At 36.9% G+C, this 17678-nt stretch overlaps 1 long non-coding RNA gene across 1 annotated transcript; it reads left to right on the forward strand.

The window, feature by feature from the left end:
• Nucleotides 1-4340: 4340 nt before the first annotated feature.
• On the forward strand, nt 4341-4938 carry LOC114827452 (uncharacterized). The gene is made up of 2 exons (XR_011571953.1): nt 4341-4515; nt 4624-4938. It is a non-coding gene; the product is annotated as an uncharacterized lncRNA (long non-coding RNA).
• The last annotated feature ends 12740 nt before the right edge of the window (nt 4939-17678 follow it).

The following is a 17678-nucleotide window of genomic DNA, read 5'->3' on the forward strand; positions in this document are numbered from 1 at the left end:
ACATTGCAGTGTTTGAGAATTGAAGGGAAAATCAAGAAGAAAGATGAAGAGAAGAAGAACACAGAGAGTTTGAGAGAGAGAGATATATATGCTTTTGTATTAACTAATAGAATGAATGTTACACAACTGTTTTTATAAGAGAAAGTCTAACTACTCTAACCAAATACTAACCAACTTACTAACTGTATGTATTGCTGACTTGTACCCTTAATACTCCCCCTCAATCTCAACTGGGGAAAACCCAGTTTGAGATTGGAAGAACATATCTGCAATCACTGCTATGAAGCTAAACTCTGCACAAACCCAGACCTTTGTCTCTAGTTGATCTTTGAAGCACAAAGCTGTTTTAAGTCTAAAAGATATGCCAATCCAACCTACTGATCATCACAGCAGCTTTAGTCTTTAGAAATCTGGAAGGAGATGAGGAAGATTCCCATAAGCAAGAAACTTAAACAAAACTGTGTTATACCACCATGCGTATACATATGCAACATATGACACATATCTCCTGCAAGTTCCCCTATTCCAACTATGGGAAAAAAAAAAGTTCAGTTATATGGACCTCAGCAATACCAATACCCCTCTATTTCCAGCCTTTCAATTCAACCAATGGACTTGTACCCTTCTGCCTCTAACCAGAGTTGCACAAAGAATCACATGAAGTGCATATAAAATTTCACATAGAATAGACGGGAAACGTTACATACAGTCATCATAGGGCCTTCACAAAGAATCACATGAAGAATCTGTGCAAATTCTTCTCCAGCTGCAGTCATCATAGGGCCTTCAGGTTATGGTACTGAACAACCCAAGTCTCCATATGTTAGTGTATCACGAAGCACCCCCTATCTGCTTAATTTGTATTCATCTCATGAACAATTTCAAGAACTACCCAAGAATTATAGAAAACTTGCAAGAACGGCTTTGTGCCGCAAAGAATCGCAAAGAATATACAAGATAATGGCTTCGTGCCGCAACAAATTCAACAAGAAAATGGCTTCGTGCCTCAACAAATCAACAGGAAAAATGGCTTCGTGCCTCAACAAATCAACAGGACAAATGGCTTCGTGCCTCAACTAAAATGGCTTCTTGCCTCAACAAATTAACAGAATACTGGCTTCGTGCCCCAAGAAACATAGTAAAAAAAAAAAAACCCAGAACAAATCACGACTCCGAAACGAAACAAATCACCTGAGAACCGCAGAGATGAAAGATTAAGCATATTCAGAGCTACAACTTCAACACGAACTCCCCAAAAAACCCATAACTGCCGAGCCCAAGAACATTCGTGTACCCACAGTGGATTCGCAGACCCATTTCCACAAACACCTTCACATGAAAATTTTGAGTTTGGCATTTCGACAAACACCTGGAGTGCACCCATGTCTGATCTTTCTTCCATACCAGAGAACAGAACAGAGATCAAAGAATTCACTGACCCATTTCTTCAAACAGTTGGAGTGCACAAAATTAGAACGTGAAAAGCTCCTAAGACCAGAATCCACCTTCAACTACCAGAAAATCGTCAACTTGAGGATATGGAATTAGAGCAACTGGATCTTTCTTGTCCCACCAACCTTCCACCTTTGACCACACAAGATCTGAAGAAGAAAACTTCAGCGCAGGTCAATCTGGGCTTTTCTGGCAGAGGCAAACTTCAAAAGCTAGTGGGAAGGGCCTCTCTGTCTACGATTAGCAATCCGGTGTCGAAATGAAGGAGGATTCATCGCGATCAGTGGTGAAATCTCAATTCATATCCCAGAAAAATAAACCAAGAACAATCACGGAAGCACCTAAAATCTAATGAAAATTTGAGGAGAAACTTAACTAGAGGAAAAAAAAAAATGCAAACTACTAAGAAGTGCAACCACCAGAATCATGGCCTGAGCTGGTGGCTCTGATACCATGTTAACTACATTGCAGTGTTTGAGAATTGAAGGGAAAATCAAGAAGAAAGATGAAGAGAAGAAGAACACAGAGAGTTTGAGAGAGAGAGAGATATATGCTTTTGTATTAACTAATAGAATGAATGTTACACAACTGTTTTTATAAGAGAAAGTCTAACTACTCTAACCAAATACTAACCAACTTACTAACTGTATGTATTGCTGACTTGTACCCTTAATATTAGGTGTAAGCCTTGAGGCTCACAATCAAGGTTAACATTTAGGTGCTCAGGCGTGCCACTGCCATCTTTAGCATGGCAGATGTAAAATGGATATCGCTTTAGTTGCATGTATGTATGTATCCAAGAAACCGTGTTAGTTATAACAAGTGCCTTTGTGGGGCCTTAGGTGTAGGCCTTGAGGCTTCCCATCAATAACTAAACCGATGCTTGAACACATCATATTTGTTCTCGTGATTGCCGGAGTTTTCTAACTATTATACTTCTGATTACCCGAGTCCAAGAAGTAGAATGAACCCAAATAGGTGCCTTTGTGGGGCCTTAGATGTAGGCCTTGAGGCTTCCTATCAGAGTTCATTCCTATACTTAGACTCTTTAGATCGCTGAACGGAATGAATCCAAATGGATGCCTTTGTAGGGCCTTAGGTGTAGGCCTTGAGGCTTTCCATTAGAATCCATTCCATGCTCAAGCTTTCTATAGTAATCATGATATAATAGAAGGAAAACTAGAGGGTAGGTTGATTACTTGCGCCCCAAGTAACTTCGGACTTCTCGTTTATCAAGGACTGTCGTGGATGGGTTAAGTCCACATAAGGTTCTTTTTTATGCCTTGAGGCCAAGGACTTTTAACTGATCAGATTTACATGCCCGATGGCTTAGGACTTGGATCTGGTTTGAACACTGACGATATATTCAAATCGGATTCAAGTACTGAGAAAGCCTTTTAATAGTCATATTGCTAGAAATAACTTGCATATAACTGGAAGTATACAACATATTGAAAAGACAAAAACAAAGCAAAGAAGGTCAGGCAAGGTTAAACCTTATCGGGTAAGGTTGCTCGTCTTGCAGGTTCCTATCTTTGTAGTTTTGTCAAAGGTCTGAAAGCTTAGAGGGAGAGAGAGATTACAAAAAAATGAATCGATACTACAGCAAGGTTGAACAAGGTAGCAGAGCTATTACAAAGGGTTGAAGAGAGGGTTATCCCGAGGGGGATGAAGGTTTGTCCCGAAAGGGATGAAGGCTGACTACAGCTTTGTTTTGAAGGCAAATCTGGTTTTGAGCAGAGTTTTTGCTTTTGTTTGTTTGTTTGAGTGTCCTTATTCCTGGTTTCTCCTTCTTCTTATATAGACAACTCGGCTTGGCTCCTTGTAGCAGCAGCCTTGCCCGAATGCGGTTTGAGGGTGATGACTCATCGGCTTTTTTACATGGACTGCCATCATAAAGTACTTTATGGGCTGTGTAGCTGATCAGTCTATACCACTTGGCCTTTGGGTAGGTAAGCAAGTGGTCTTCATGAGCTGCACCAAGTCAGAAAAGGCCCTTTTTGCCTTCTGGGCTTCGACTGGGCTTCGACTATCTTAGTCTTTATGCATATTTCACATTGAGTTGTCAATGGGATTGTTCCTTAACTAGACAATTGTTACTTGGAATCTGTATTTATGCCGTTGCCATGCATCGATCTATCTCATGAATCTTCTTATGATCAGTTATTCTTTTGTTTTGCCATGTGATCCTTCAAACAGATGCACCTGCGTTCTTTTCCGGATTTATGGAACATAGAGAAAAGGTATTCAAGCTTTCCTTTTTCTTTGTTAACAAAGATCATTGGTGCTTATTGTTTTCCTTGGCTATCCTACTTTTAGAGTAGGTTGTGGTAAATGTCAACCCAGTAATTAAGAAGTGACATATTTTTTCTTTGATGTGTCTGATAGATGTAACCTGAATTGATATTTCTTCCTCAGCTCCCTGCGGATTCCATATTGATCAATATGGATTAATTATGCAACTCGATTGGAGTTTGAATGTAGTTTCATATTGTTAAGCCCTTTCATATGGATGAGAAATATTGTTAATCCCCACTTGGAGCAGCCTGTTCATCTTTGATATCTTCATCGCTGATCTCTCTGTCATCAAATCCTGCATCAAATAAAGTTAATTAAGACATCATTCATCCCATACATTTAGTTTTATATGAAACAAATTTCAGCTATAATTGGTTGTAATAGTACATGGCTTGGTCTTTGCAGGATCTTTGGTCTTTGAAAGTTTTAACATTTTGGTTTTCGCATTTGAGCTTCGCAGACCTCATAAGCTTTATCAGTGCTTTTCTGAAATTTGGAGGTTTGCTTTCATTTATCTTTGTGGTTTTTTTTTTTCACTTACTGGTTGTCTCTTAGACTTTGAGAATGTAACCTATTCAAGTTGTCTGCAGGAAGAGAGAGACTGAAAAGCAGATAGACAAAGCCTTCTTGCCCTTGGCGAGGAAGAGATCAAGCTGCTACTTTGCGTATGTTCGAGAACGGAACACAAAGGCAAAGCTCTGTCATGTTGCACATTTTGTACTTTTAAAAGTCCTCAACATCCTCAGTCCAACAAAGATTAATGAGGTAGCTGTCTTTACATACCTTTGCGCTTGCGTCTATTTAAGATTACAAAGGAAAGCATAGCAATCCATAGACAGCTTAAGGCTTGACAGTGATTTTTGGTTTTGTCAGATAAAAGGCGTTGGGGAAATCCTTGAAGGTCTCCCCTCATATTCTCAGAGGCATTTTAGCCGAATGGACAAGCACGAAACAGACACATATTTGAACCAGAGACAGATACAAGGGTATTGCATGACAAGTCTTTGATGTAGTATAATTTAGATACAAACTGATGACTGTGATCAATTTATTTTCTCTTTGTGGTTTGTAATCAGAAATCCACCATTTTAGTTATACATAGGCTTCTAATGTAAATCCAATAGAATATAGATGCAAACGGATAGAAATATTTCTACCGAATGGATTTAACTGCTTTGACCGGTTTTTTAATTATTTAGAGATGAATGTGTAAAATTGTAGTTACAATTTCAAAACTTGCAGTAGAGTGCGGACATTTTTGCTAGTGTCAACTATGATCAAACCTGAGCCAAACTGAATCCAAAATTTGGTGCAATCATTCATCGACAACCAGTTTTTCTTGAGGAACTGTTGTAGACTTGTAGTTCCAACTTTTAGCTCTAAGCAATTCTGTTGCTAATTTTGAGGCTGAGACGTTCAGACATGATGGACCCATGTCTATTCCTTATCGTTGTCACATATAGCCCACTCATGTTGCAAATGTTTTCTTTTCACAATAGATTTTTTTTTCTTGGACAATCAAAACACCACACTGTCCCATAAAAATAAGTTAACCATTGTATGTGGGACTCAATTACAGTAAAATGTGTGTCAACCAGTTCTGTTTGTCTAAATAACATAATTCATATTTCTAAGCTAAAATTGCAAGTTTTTTTAGTTGACTAAGTTTTTTAGACTGTACACGATAAGGGTCTGTAATAGTTAATTTTTCAATTCGTATTAGTCCTAAATTTTAAGTCTAGGTATTGCATGTAGTCCAATATCCTAGCTAATGGTTAGGGATTTGGGTTTCTACCTATGGTTTGAGGTTCGAAACTCATTTTTTTTCTTTTCTAAATTAATATAATAGTTTTGATCCCTCTCATAATCTCATTCCCCTTAATAATAGTAAAAAAAAAAAAATTTAAAAAAAAATAGTCTAGCTGTTGAAGACTAGCGATATGTTAACAAAGAGCAGGATTCGTGAAACTCCAATTGGTAAGTATCATGTTACATCCTTATAGGAAATCATATATGAGAATTTGGTAACGTGAGATCAAAATATATTTGCATAGTTTTTAGGAAAGAAAATCAATTTGATTTGGCTTTAGTGTATTTAGGGCGGTTCGTTGGTGGGCAAAAAATTAAATTAGGTTTAACCAAATCAAATTCAATATAATCTTGGGATATTGTGAAAGGGGTAAAGTTAGGGAGATTAAATTTGTAGACAAAATTTACAAACTAAAGTCATAATTCAATCATCAACTCTCATGTCATTCAATTTGCAAAATTTTGTTTACAAATTTAGTCTCCCTAGTATTTTTGTGGAAAAGAAAAAAAAAAACCATGATCAACGGCATGGTGAGCAAGTTTTACAGTTTTGCAAAATCAACGTTTTGAGCCTGAATTTCATGTAGCAAAGTTGTGGAGCTTAATTGAGAGTTAGACATATCATTCATTATGCATGATCAAGCTATGTTCAAAAAACTTCGTAGAGGTGTGCAATCAATAGGAGACGAAGAGATGCAAGTACGAAGACAAGATGGCAAGACAATCTATTAGTCGGTGTCTGGTAAGTTGTGTCCAGCAGCTAGTGTGTTGAAAGTAATTATGCCTATGCACCATGGTGCGAGTTTGATTTCTACCAATTCTCTTGCATCCTAACAACTATTAATTTAATCCACTAATGCTATTATTTGTTAAAAAAAAAGGTTGTGTCTTGTATGAGTTTTGTACTTGTTTGTTTGACATTAGTGAATTCTTTAACCGGCAGTGTGCCCATGAAATTTTCTGAATGTGTGGGTTTTTACCACGTAAAAGAAAAATCGCGTGTTCTCATCTTCTTATTTAATATATTTACTTGTTGCTGCATTCCAAGATTGAAACGCCCGAGTGTCTGACTGTTTTTACCTGGGCTGTTTCTTTGTTGGGTTTTGGTTCCTCAATCCATCTACATTTTCATAGGCTGATTTTGTTTTATTTTATTTTATTTTATCTCAACATATATTTTGATTTACAAACAATGTTCAACACGAATCTAGAGGAAGGGGAGATAAGAGCATTTGAACATAGAATGCAACGGGTTGAGCATGAAGACATTAATTACCAGAGCAATTCACATGTCTTATAATTTCTTGTATTAGTAAATCAATTGATTCTTCACTATCCTTTTTGTCAGTAACCAGAGTGCTAAAAGTTAAAAGAGTGATTCCTATTTTTTAAATGAAAGGTAATATTGTTATGATGTAATATAATGTTGAATAATGATTTAATTGTAAACTTAAAGAGAAGGATAAACAAACTAATATCGAATAAGAGCATATTGAATTTCAGGAGTCGACTAATAAAATGATGAGAAACAATAAAAATTAATTATAAACTATGATTCTTATTCAAAGTGTCACATCCCGGCCCGGGGTCCACCACATCCCGCACTCGCTCCACTATCGTAGCACGATATTGTCCGTTTTGGGCCCCGATTACGCCCTCACGGTTTTGTTTTTGGGAACTCACACAAGAACTTCCTAGTGGGTCACCCATCATGGGAGTACTCTCGCGCAAACTCACTTAACTTCGGAGTTCCGATGAACTCCGAACAGCTCCCAAAAGGTCTCGTGCTAGGTAGGGATGAGAATATACATATAAGGATCACTCCCCTGGGCGATGTGGGATCTTACACAAAGACACAAAATAAAGAAGATTACAAATTGCAAGCGACTTTTTTTTTTGAACAATCAATATTATCTATACCAGGGGGTGAGGGGTGTGCTTAGCCTCACAATAGGCTAGCAATAATGTGGTTCAAGTTCACTTTTGGCAAGAATTGAACATAAGTCTCTCACTCATAAGTGAAAAAGAATACCACTAGACCGTAATACTAAGTGGCCGACGACTTTAATCCAAAAGATTACGAACTAGTTTGGATGTGCTATTAAAATGACTGAAAATGTTTTTGGAGAAAATGTTTTTGGGTTCCAGAAGCACTTGAAGTGCTTTTTACAAGAAGCATCAGCTATGTGCTTCTTCGAAGAAGCACTTTAAGTGCTTTTCCAAGATTTACTTGCATTTTTACTAAGGATTGTTTCCAAAAGTATTTTCACCAAAAATGCTTTCAGTCATTTTAAAAGCACATCCAAACGAGTTCTACATCTTGCCAGAGCTTTCGAAATTACAAAAGGTATATTAAAAATTAGGAAAAGATAATGCTAGGGAGACTAAATCCAAAGACTAAATTTGCATAACTAAATGATGTGTCACTAATGGAAATAATATATTAAAAATTAGGATAAGATAATGTTAGGGAGACTAAATTTGAAGACTAAATTTGCATAACTAAATAATGTGTCATCAATGGAAATAAGCACGTTTATCAACGTTTAAGTAATAAACTAATCATCAACTTTTATGTACTCTTCATTTTTAAAATTTTATCTACAAATTTAGTTTTCGAATTTACAAAAGGTATATTATAAATTAGGAAAATGCTACGGGCACCCACACATGCATCATTGCATCTTTAAATAAAGGGGCTTTTAGATCCAGGTCAAAAAACATAGAATGTTTTTAGGAATGAGTCCAGTTATCTAATTACATGTTTTTATTTATTTTATACTCATTTTATATTTTATGAAAATATTAAAAATCAATTAAAATCTTTTCATATTATGCATTTTCCAACTCCAAAAAATATAATTAATATCTTATAACAAAAAAACTAAGATACTAACATAAATTTATCTGCAAAACATTCTACCCTAACTCAAGTAACAAATATATAAATGTATATTATACCTATACGTGAGATATGAAACCTAATTAAAAGGTAGAAAAAACATAACATACCTACAAGTAAGACACATTAATCTGTGATAGGTTGATTATTAAGAAAAAAAAATCTGTCACATAGATAGATAAATATAATTAACCTGTGATATAGGTTGATTACAAAAATTAAAAATAAAATCTATAAATAGGGTTTAAAGCAGATGGAAGAATGAGAAATAACAAAAAGATAAATAAAAAGAAGGCTTTTTATATTAGCACCCCACAAAATGTTGAATGCACCCTACATTAAAATTTAATATTAATGACTTATTTACTCTACTATGTAATAACAATTTTGACCTTATTAGGTCTAAAAAATAATAAAATTTTTATAAATACACCCCAATTCACTTTTAACGTATTATTTATCTATTTCAACTATCAAAACCCCTCACATTCTCCATTGTTGAATAAAATCCTAAGCAATGAAACTAGAAACATGTTGATTGAGAAAAATAATTTTTGACGAATGGAACACGAAATCGGTGTTTCGAAAGCTTTGAAATCATTATTATTGTTGTTGAAAAACGTTCAAATGAACCTAAACATTTTTTGAAAGCATTCAATTTGAAATCATTCGGCAAAATAAAAAATGAGTGTTATAAGATTTGAGAAATGTGGGGTGTGTGTAGAAAATATAAGGTGTATATTACGAATGTGGGGTGTGAGGGTATTATGGGGAAGGAAGTGAGGTCTATTAAAATAATTTTTAATTGAAAAAGTAAATGTGGGGTATATTAAGTATGTGAGGTTTATTCAACAATTTGTGAGATGCTAATATAATAAGCCTAAAAAGAAATAAGCAAAGAGATAATTGGGAAGAAATTTGATTTTAACAATAAATCTTATCATTGAACAGATAACTATTGATAATTAAATAATTAAATATAACAAATTGGACTTATTTTAATAAACTGGACTATTTCTACTATTGGCTCAAAAATTGGACTTATATCAAGTTTCCCCTTCAATAAATCAAAGTTACATATGGGTCCTGCCACTAACACAATAAAAAATTAACTACCTATTTACTCTCTCTCCTTCACCTTCTACCCAAACCGAAGAATCAAGAAGTCTTAAACAAATGCCATTTCCGCTTTCTTTATGAACTTGGTCATGGCTACACAGTTGCAAACACTCCATGAAAAACTTCACTAAACCCCAGATCTGAATTATTTAACGGAAATAAATATGAAGTTTTAATTGTAACTAAAAATCCAAAGATCTAGGGTCTGTTTGGTATCATATTAAAAAAAAATTATAATTTTTCAAAACATTTCTTAAGAACATATTTTAAAAATAATTTTCATTAAGATTCAAAAACTTGTTTGGTCTGACATTCAAAATTGTTATCAAATTTTGATAATTAAAAGAAAAGAAAAAAAATATCTTATAACAACTCTTCATCAGTACTACATAATGGAATTGGACATATAGAGATATTTAAAGAGAAGGTCAGAGAAGAGGGAGATTAGAGAAAGAGGAAAAAGAGAGATGAGAGAGAGAGAGATCAGAGAGAAATATGAGAGATATTTTGAGGAAGGAGATAAGGAGAGAAAGATGGGAGAGAAAGATGAGAGAGAAATAGAAGCCAAAGGAAAGAGTTTGAGGAGGAGGGGATGAGAGAAAAAGAATGAAGAGAGAAATAAGACAAATATTCGAGGAGGAGGGAGGAGAGAGAAGATAGAGAAATTTGGAGGGGAGTAAGAGTACACTAAGTAAGATAAAATAGAGAGAAGAATTGGGAATGAGAGGAGATGAGAGAGAAAAATAGTAGGTTTGGAATTTCAAAACTTTAAAAACTCATTTTTGTTGTATGCATAATTTACTGAATAATTATAAAGGATAGAGAGAGGGGTGCGGCAACAGTAGAGAGAAGGAGAGAGATGTGTAATTGTAAGGTGTGTGTTATTTCGCCCTATTGTGCCTTTGTTTCTAATAGTAGGGAATGTAAACTCCTTATTCGAATAGGATTACAACTCTAATAGAATAGTATATAGTCTAAGAGATATCCCAAATATGATAGGATTTAAACAATCACATTCCTAATCTAATAGGACTACAACATTCCCCCTTGAGTGTGTAAATACTCAAGTAAATGGCACATCAAGTCTTCAGCGATGAAGTAAGTACAGTTGATGAAGTTGTCTACACAATGAGCAAATGCGAGTCTCAAAACAACGGAAGAATGCATAAAAGGTAAAACTCATAAAACCTTGCTATGATAAAACCCAAGGTGGGATAAAAACCCATAAACTAGGGAGAAAAGTGAGAAGTTGCATTAAATCAAAATTATACGTCTTTTGTACGCAAGTAGAAGAGCTCACTAGTGTATGACCAGCCCATGATAGGTGTCTTGTCAAAACCTAGTTCGGTAGCAAAAACCCAGTGGAAAAAATGCTCTTAATCGTAAGGAAAAAGAGTACATAAAGATCAAGTAAGTATACTTCTGGATACCCCCCCTGAGTTTGATAAAACTTCCAAATAACAACTACAAGCATTGCATATGAATAGTTAGACAACCAATTCCTCGAACAAGATTCTGGAAGGTTAACTTCGGCAGTGGCGTCGTGTAGAGGTTGGCAAGATTGTCTAGGATCAGCTTGCATGACTTCAATCTCCTGATGCTTTGCTCATGTGATGTTGACACAATATGTCTTGACGTTGACTTTATTGATGTATCATGTCTTGGTCGGGTGGATACATGGGGCATAGTCTTCATGGATCGTCGTCGGGACTCAATGATAGATGAAAACATCGCAAGTACTTTGAATATGCACAACTAGAGCTCTTAGCCATGTCTCATATGTGGCATAATGAAGTGAGGTGAGTCTTGAAACGATTCGAAGATTTGGCAACTAAGGTCATATCGTGAACCTCCAAGATATTACGATATCCCTAACGGTAAAGGCATAACCATTCGAAGAACGTGCCTTGTGTGGGTTTGATAAGTAACATACGTTAGCATAACAAACAAGACATGCATCATTCCGAAGATCAAGGAGGTCAGATCCATTCAGGATGCGTTGGGATTAGCCTAAATCCGTAGTACCTTTAAGGTAGTGGGAAAACATATTTAATATTAATTCAGTGGTTGCGTGTAGGCGCGGTGCTGCATCTTTTCTAATAGATCAACAACGAATAAGATGTCTTGTCTAACACAATGAGCTAAGTACATCAAAGCACAAAGTTGAACTTTGATATAGAATTTCAAATTCCATAACCTCTTTAAGGGTCTCATTTGCATATAGTATATGGAGGGTCATATGTATACTCAAAGGTAATAACTTCGAGGTGTAGTTCGACTAATAGACCAAAGTACAGTCAGAATAACGCTTGAACTTCAAGTCAAGGCGTATATGAGTTTCCCAAGATCTTTCATCTCAAATTTCATCTTCAGGTGCGAGGCAGTTTTCTTAAGCTCTTCTAGAGTCTTAGTGAGATTCATGTCATGGACATAAACTGTAACTCTAGCAATTCGGAATAAGACTTCATAGTTTAACATGCAAGGGCATAATTCACATCACTAATCAAATAATCACTTAGACGGGAATACCAATTTCTTTGGATTGTTTCAATCCATAAGTGAAATCCTCAAACAAGTTAAGATGGTGTTCCGTGGTTTGGAACTATTTGAACCAATCCATGTAATTCTTCGGGAACTTACATGTAAATTTCCTTATCAATATCCACATGGAGAAATACTAACCACATTTTACAATGCTGCAGTCAATCACATGGCATTTAAGAGAAACCTTGCATCGTAAAGCGTACATTATATCGCACTATTTCATTAATCTCATTATGCTTCATTTCCCACTTGTAACACAGCAAGGTTACCTTGGGTAGTGTAGGAACGATAGGTCCAAACACACTTTGGTAAGGAATTAAACTTGGATTGTAATTTTGATTGTCCAATCAGTTTTACGTTGTCACTAATCAACGTAACATGGTTCGATATTGTCGCTTTTCATTTATATCGGGAGTTACCATATAAGTGAAGACATCATCAATGCTAATCTCATTCAAATTTCATTATCTCATCCAAACTAGTATACTGGACCAAGAACTTTAAGTCTCGAGAGTAATTCAGATTAATCTCATGAGATGGAAATAATTTGAGACATCGGTCAAGTATAGATTTATTTTGTGTCGTGATCTTCCTATTCTAGGGAAGTGAATCCTATGAACTGAGTGATATGTCATGCTTCAAGCCAAGACATATTGACTTGCTATCCGCTGGTGTACTGGATTGTCCAATAGGGACGGCACACCCTTCGGGGATGTTAACTCGACATCTGTTAAGTACATATATTTATAGGCATGTTTACAGCTAGTATTTGATTTTGTTACTTTAGCTAGATCAGAGGAATATGTTTGGAGCAACATTCTAAAAGCTAGAATACATCGCACTTGCTTATCACAATTGTGTGGTACAAGGATCAAGATGAGACATAGTGGGCAACGTCCAAGCAAATTCACACTGTTCTTACAGGAACGTGGACGTTCTTATCTCCCCTTAACGGTGGGAAGACTGTCTCATTGAAGTGACAATCCATAAAATAAGCGATAAAGGGATCGTTTGGAAAGGCTCTAAAGAGCTAGTGTGAAGGAGGATCATGATGGACAAAGATTCAAATCCTTCTATGAGGACCCATATTGGTTTGTTGTAGTGGCGCAACTTGGCATATGGAATGCACACCCAAAACACGTAAGTACCAAACGTCAGGTTCGTACCCAGTAACCAACTGTAACGTTGAAAATAGGTTGGGTGGCAATGGGCCTCAAGGCGGACTAACATAGTTGCTTACAAGATTTCATAGCCCTAGGCAAAAACCCAAAGCTTGGTGCATTTACCAAGGTTCGGGCAATCATTAAATTGTGCTTTATGATCACTCAACGAGGCTGTTTTGGGGTGAACATAGGAATTCGATGTCTAATTATAAACCCAAAAGACATGTAGTACTTTATTAAAAACCGTTGATATACTCTCCGACATTATCCAGTCTTCCAGACTTTATGGGATAATTAGAGTGATGACCCCTAAAATCGGCTAGGAGGTAGCATCAATGTATGTGGACAAATATGTGACCATTTGTCGATATATCAACCAAAACCATAAGTATTTATATGGTCTGTATTTTGGTTGGATTAGTCCTCATATATTCCCTTGAATTCACTGTGAAAAGAGGGTCATTTTGTACCTTTGCGAGGGATGATATAGAAATCAAATTTCCCAAATGAGCGGGTTTGGCAAAGTGTGCTTGTAAGCACGTGACCCTTACTTCGGGTAAGGAAATGCGTTGTGGCATCATTGTTTGACCTAAGTGTCCCAAATGATCGTGCCAAAAACAAGTAAACTGCTCGAATCACCTAACTCCAGACCAGCCACATGTGGTGTGTCACTAGCTAGAGACAGCCCATTGACCCCAAAATATAACTTTGGGCTTTGTATTTTGAAGGTTGTGCTAAGATATTCCACTCTATTTTCTTCAGTGGTTTCATTCATGATCATTGTCATCCAAAATGGGGAGAATGTAAGGTCTCTTAAATGGTAAGTTAGTACTATCCATACAATAAGGAGTGTGCTAATGCTCTTAATCAGGTTGGATAGATCTGAAGTTGTTGCTAGAGATGTGATTTATATAAAGTTAGTGTGCGTAGTATCGCATTCATCTAGATAACTAACTTTCCCACATTCGTACCTAATCACGTGTTTAATTGAATTCAGTCACATGCTGAAACACCCCAACCCCATTTATTTTAAATTAATTGTTTGGACCTAAATTGGTGAGCCAAGGGGCCCACCCTTTTTTTTTGTCTCTCGGTCTCTCTCCTCTCTGCCCTTCCCTGTGTTCTCCCTATTCTCTCTCTCTCGAAATCTTCTCTTCCTCACTCCCCGATCTCTCACCTTTCGACCCACACCTGAGAGCACCCACACCTGCAACTACATTACTCGAGAACATTATCATCATCAAGCATTGCTCTGGTCTCTCTTCTGTCGCAGCGAGATTGGTGAAAGTAGAGAAAAGAAACCTCCGGCGAGCACCCCCCTTTTCGAGGTCATTTCCGGCCAAACCACCACGAGTTGGCTGGCGTGGAAGGTATCAATCTCTTCGTCTCCCTGAGTACTACAACTTTCCTTTTTGTTTCACCCAATTTTGTTGAGTATTGAAGAAGTTATACTCATTTGAATCTTACCCAGTTTCCGCGACCTCCGAGGCTTTCGAGGCATTTTCCGGCCAAACCAAGATGAGTTAGACGTTGTGTGAGGTACCATTCTCTTTGTCTCTTCGAGGGCTACAACTTTCGTTCTTGTTTCACTTGATTTTGTTGAGTTTTGACAACGTTATGCCCGTTTAAAATGGGTGTGGATTTCCGGCCGAATTTCCGACTTTCTCTCCCATTGGGTCTGGCGACCTACCAAAACCCAAGCCTTTGGGCCTTCCCTACCAAGCCCAACCCTTTTGGTTGTGAGGCCTTTGGACCGTGAGTGTGTGTCTGGGTGTGTTTGTGTAGTGTGTGTGTGTGTGTGTGTGTGATGTGTGTGTGTGTGTGAGTGTGTGTGTGTGTTGTGTGTGGGTTTGGGCCTAAGCCCAAACCACCCCTTTTCACCCTAACCCTTTTTAACCAAAATCCTTAGGACCCAAAACCCAAAACCCAATAGATCCTAATCCTATTTAACCTAAACCCTAATCCGGATTTCAAGCCTAAAACCCATTAAACCTAATTTGACCGTTGACCCCCGGTCAATGTTGACTTTAGGGTTGACTTTTTGGGATTTCGTCTCGGACCCTTCTTAGGGTAATTTGACATTCTGAATCTGTTTCCAATGTCCATTTTCTCAAATTCAATTGCTATTATATAGTTTTATTTATTGGACTCTTTATGTGCTTAGGGGCAATTATTGTGACGTTTCCGTCTTCGCTAGTGGCGCAGTTTTTGGCAGCTAAGTACTGTGAGTGGACCCCTTCTAAAATTATATGATTTTATGGTTTAATTGCATAAATGATTAGCATGCCTACGAATTTATGATTTGATTTATATCAAGCCTGTTTACTAAATATGTTTATTTTCGTCTCGTGTTTTTGGTAAGGAATCAATTGTTAGCCTATATTAAGCTATATTTTGATATATCGTATTTTTTATAAAAACCATGAACTAGTAGACTATCTGATGGATGACGATAGGATGCTAGAACATGTTTTCAAAACCCATCTTTATAGTATAAACGATGGATGACTTTATACTATGAAATGGTTATTTTTTAGAGGCGTAACTATTTGTGCGTACCTAGTGGACACTATACCGCCTGGGGCGAGGATCTGGTGTTGGCATTTAGGCCGGGAGAAATAATCCCTAGCTACGGGCTGAGAGACCACGGAGCAGGCATTGGGCCGGGAGTTGGTAATCTCTGGCTACGGGCGCAGAGACCACGGAGCAGGAATTGGACCGAGAGTTATATTTATTTAATGATCTTTCTAGCAGCACACCGCGCTTACGAGACGATCTATGAGACGTTTACTGTTTTGATTTTTGCGATGATATTCCGCGATATGACTTTTGAGATATTTTTGGCATGCTAGGATTTTTATTGAATCCATCACTTTTTATGCTAGTAGTTTTCATTATATATAAACTGTGGGGGTTAGTACATTGATAACTGTTTTATTATTATTATATATATATGAACTTGGTCCACTCACCTTTGTTTTGCGCCCCCATTCAGGACTTAGGATCAAGGCACCTAATCCCGGCGTCAAAACACTTCCGCAGCAGCATCTTTGAATCATCTCGATGTAGGACCCACTTCTTTATTCATTCAATTTTATCTTAATTTTTTTAGTGATTAGTTTAGTTGTATGCTCTGAGCACGTTCCTAAATTATTATTTCATTGTATTTTAAATTTCTAACTCTTATTTACTTCTTATTCTTAGCTTTTGTATCAATTAATGACTTTCGTCACCCTCGGGTGTCGGCCAGCACGTGTCTATCCTGGTATTCAGGGAATATCAGGGTTGGGGCGTGTCAGATTGGTATCAGAGCATACTTAGGATCCTATTCAATTCTCGTTTTGTGTCGGTTATGACATCATTTTGATGTCACGACTTCCGAAATTGCTGTCTTTCAGCGCAATTGTGCAAATCTTTCTCTGTTTGAATTGTCATCTTTTGGTTGAAATACAAGAGTTCGTGTCGGGATTATGCCTCATAGGTGATGAATTGGTTTGCTGGATGACTTTCAGCATCAGAACGATACTTTGCGACGTGCGTTCCCTAGGGATGGCGGACAAAGTCATATCTCTTGGAAATTGCTTGAAACTTTTGAAGTGCGTGTTGTTAATAGTGAGTAAGTGATAATTGGTGGAGTAGAATCAATGCTCTTGAATTGATTTCCACTGAAGAAGTTCGTGTAAATCTTTTAAACAAGTCATCGGCGATTATTCTATCGATAACCTTCTTGATTTCTCTAGCGACGAAGTCAAGTTCCTTAACCTTTGACCGTTAGCTTTACACCAAATTCTTCGAGTGTTGATTTTGTTTACATTAATTGCTTTTCTTGGGAAACTCCTCGGTAACAGACGTTCTCATCAATTTCGAAAAGCAGTTGCAATTCTTATTGTTGTCGTAGTTGGAATTAGATGATGAAGATCCAAACTTGTTTGGATAAACAGATTCCTTTAAATTCACCTAGGTTTGGTACTAGGTGAAAAACCCTAGCTCATTGTCCATGTACTTTTCGATACAGATGGACTTAACTTCTTGCTTGTAGCCTAACTGATCAGTACTCTTGTCCACTAAATGTTCAGCCTTGTAATTTTCAGTGTAATGGCTTGAGACTCTACCATATTCATCATTGTATGAAGATCGAGGTTTACTCTGAACTTCTCTGGACTCATTGAGCTTTGGTTTTCTCAAGAGCATCACTTTAAGGTAGCCAATCGTGTCACTGCATGCATATGCAGGCTGTTTTGTATCTTTCTTCTTCGTCATTCTGCTGATTCAAAGGTTCTATGTTTAATTTTTGAACTTTGAAACAGCTCTCACAAAGTATTGTGAATTTTGAAATTTTTTTAGCGTCATCAAATCTTATCAACAGTTCTTAACTATTCTTGAGCTTAGAC

The sequence above is a fragment of the Malus domestica genome, chromosome 10, assembly GCF_042453785.1.
Source record: "Malus domestica chromosome 10, GDT2T_hap1".
In the NCBI taxonomy this organism is placed as follows: Eukaryota; Viridiplantae; Streptophyta; class Magnoliopsida; order Rosales; family Rosaceae; genus Malus; species Malus domestica.